A 3,779-nucleotide genomic window follows, 5' to 3' on the forward strand; every position below is an offset into this window, starting at 1 on the left:
AATAAATGCAGCAAACCATATCAATCTTGTCCCATTTAAGTCCATGGTAAAAAGAATCCTTGAATGCCACAGGGACTGGAGTTCAGCTATTATCTTGGAAAAAGCTAGTCAATGTTACCATTCTCCCAAAAATCTATGACATAATTTGTCTGATCTAACTGTAAATGTCTACGACTAAGCTAGTAAATCAATTTGCTTTCCCCCTTCCCCAGAAAAGAGAGTAACATGCACTTCAGTACTATGGTTCATCTGACTTACTGAAGACTTCTGCTTTTGCATGACCTAGACTGTGCCTCACAAGTGCTTGTTTCTACCCACCGACAATCAAGGGAGCATTGGATAGCTGGGTCAGATGTAGACCTCCACAGATGTAACATCTGTATCAGGCAGAAGAATTCCTAGCCCTAATTTCTGGACGTGTAGGTGTAACATATATATCTGTAACACATACATCTGACAACCACGTGTCTGTTTGGTACATTTTACAATGCCTCTGAAGTTACTAGTAATAGTTATTATTAGAAATGAGAGAAGAGGTGCATTTTTTACCCTGTTTTCTTTCTATAGAATTTCCTATACTGGCTGGTGGAAAAGGGTTGCTTCTTAAATAGAAAATTTTGCATTTAAATACAAGTGTAACTTTAGTACTATACAGAACTGATCCTATTAAGGACATTTTAATTTAAAATACCGAACATGAAGAATATTAGCATGACCCTGTCCCTGCCTGCAAGAATACTGACTGTCCACAAGTTCCCAGAGCAGCAGTAGCACGCACTTACTGTATGCCTAGGGAGGTAGATTTGTGCGTGCCTCATTTTCTATTAACACTTCATGATGTTTCTGCTGGACAACATTCTGAGATGCTACGAACCACCAGAGTGAATAGCATTAGCCTGGGCAATCAGAGCAGGGTGGGTGTTGCTGTGTTCATTCATACATAACAAAAAGCAAAATGCAGATATGTACTTTCTGTTCATTGGTGATACGCTTATCTAATAGTTCGTACAGCAATGAAAATAAGCACAGAAGAAAGTGAACAAGTACAAAGTATGTCAGGTTCTGTTTAAAATATAAGGAGGGAGGAGTGTGAATGATATTCCCACGCATACTCCTTCTGTACATTGATCTGCTACAAGTAGGGTCAGACCAACACAAATGTTTAATTTCATATTTGAGACATTTCATAAAAATGTAGTCCCAAATTATCATCCTGATTGTGTGCACTATATTTCGTAAAGCAAGGAGAATAAATATTTTCCCCAGTGGGAATAGATGTCATCACAATGTTGAGTTTTCCATGGCTAAAAAAACCGTCTGAATCTAAGAGGTACATAAGAGTTATTTTTAAAACCATTCTTTATATAGAAAATTGTTATGTGTCTGGGGAATGAACACTTGGCAGGGTGTCCATAAAAGGGGCCCAGAAAAACTGTAGTAGGGCTGCTTCAGGTCAGCATGTATGTCCATTTCCTGAGTGGCTCAAGGAACTCTGTACCACACCTACCTAAATTAACGTCATTTGTTCAATCAAATAAGCTTAAATTAATTTCATTTTATTTATGTACATACCAGCAACACATAAACATATATAGATATATATGTATATCTTACATTCATTGACATCAACCCAATGGCAAGAGCACATGTCCTTAAAAATCTGTCCTGACTGATTTTTTTTCCTTATCTTCATGTGCTCAGCACCTAGTTAGGATGGTAATTGGTGCCCGACAAGTACTGAGACAGATGGCTGTACGGCTATAGACAGAGAATTCTAGCCTTGACAAGTTTTATCTGTGTTAGACAAAGCATGTAACATATAAACTCAGCGTTACAGGCAGTTGAACTGCAAATATGCAATACATTGAGAACAGTCAAGATACTTGCTGCTCTTAAACACGTCATTCATCAAGCAAAGTTAGGATTGCATGCCACATACAAATTGGCAACCTGAAAACATTGTCAGAACAACATGTAAATCATACCTCTTTAACCTGGCTGCCTCACAATAATGAGTTATTGAAAATAATTAATAACTTCTCCTTGGAGGCCTGAAGGAGAGGAAGCTAGGGAGCATTCCTATGGGCTTAAAAAAAACTTTTTTAAAAAGTGCTAGTCAGTCTCACATACACACCACGAGAAGGGCACATAAATTTACCTTCATTAGAATGAAGTAAATCAACATCCGAGTAATTACTATGCTACCAGCAGTTTACCAGCTGATGGGGTCAGAGGCTGACAACACAAAAATGAAAGACTGTGAGAGTTGTTTCAGCTTTGCATCACAAACAGGAAAACATGAGAGGTAGCTGTAGGTAAAAAATCAGACTTTTAAAAGAAACAGTCCAGTAGTGGTACTGAAGCAAATCCTTCAATGTGTCTTTTCCACATACCCCCTCCCTCTGGTGGGGCTGGTCCGGGTGGCCGTGGCAGTGGCTCCCACCCCATGCTTTTGGTTGAGGGCAGCGCTGCAGGTGCACCAGCACAATCACAGAGCAGACCTCTGGGCTCTTCCCAGCATGCCCAGCCCAGGCCAGCAGAGCCTCTTTCCAGCCACTCTTCCTTCCAGGGATCATGCCAGTTTTGTTGCTGGCTGGCCACTGCGTGCCCTCGTGTCTGGCAGGAGAAAATAACCAAAATTATCCCAAGCAAACAGAAGCCAAACAAAGCAGCCAGTGTGGCAGCAGTTCCCAAAACCTCAGAATCTGGTCTTCCTGCACACCCCTGCAGTGTTGCAAACTACACTGCAGAAAATAGTTGTTCTTTGTGCCTTCCTGCAAGGGGTCACTCCCCTCGACTGCTCATGATCCTTGTCTGACTGGGCAGGCTGCAGCACCTTTCTCACCAACACACCAGCCATACTCATTTTACACCCACTGAGTCTCACTCTCTGTCCTGCCAGGAAAAACCTTTCAGGCCCATCCAGTGCATCTGCTCTGTTAAATGCTTGCTGCCTGTACTAAATCAAGCAAGTTGCTCCAAAAAAAGGCAAGGCTGTCATTGGCCTTGGCTCAGCAGTCTTCCCACACAGGCATCTTCTACAAACTGTTTGGAAAGCCTCATTCAAAGGGATATGGGGCTGCTGTGAGACACACCCCCACCACACTGGGCATGGAGGGGGTCCACTCCCATGTGATCAAAGATGGAAGGGGAAAAACAGATGCTAGCTTATTTTAACCCTTTGGAAGAAGTCTGGGTCTCTAAGGCCCAAGTGTTACCTGAGTCATACTAAACATGGGAGAAAAACTTCTGGTTTCAGCCCATTCACGTTATTTATTATGCTATGTCTCCACATTTTGGCTCAAGAAATGCAAAGTGAATGCAAATCTCTCCTGCTCTCTCTCTCTCTCTCTCTCACTCACTCCACATCCTAATCAGCTGCTGCCTTGTGCCTTTGTGCTCAGTCTTGCAAAGGTCTCCCCTTCACAGCTTTTCTCCTCCTGTCAAAGGCAATGCTTCTTGTGGATATTATCCAAAGTACAGTGAAAAATTCTCCTCTCTAAGATGGTGGGACCAGGCTTTTTTATGTTGATAGTGTCCTCTGGTAAATAGCAGGTCCCTGAAGGCACCCTTGTTCATGCCATGAACACCAATGCCCAAGCAGAAGGAAGAGAGGGAGGGCAATAATCTTCATGAGTGCTTTTGTATTTTGGGCAGTGCCTGGAGTGAATTGAAGGTAAAACACTTGATCTCCAGCTGGGCAGCATCCAGCCCCACTGACATACCTGTACCACAATCAGGTCTGAAGATGGCCAGCACAGCAATCTGGTTTGCAATTC

Source organism: Pygoscelis adeliae, unplaced genomic scaffold, assembly GCF_000699105.1.
Source record: "Pygoscelis adeliae isolate BGI_AS28 unplaced genomic scaffold, ASM69910v1 Scaffold368, whole genome shotgun sequence".
NCBI lineage: Eukaryota > Metazoa > Chordata > Aves > Sphenisciformes > Spheniscidae > Pygoscelis > Pygoscelis adeliae.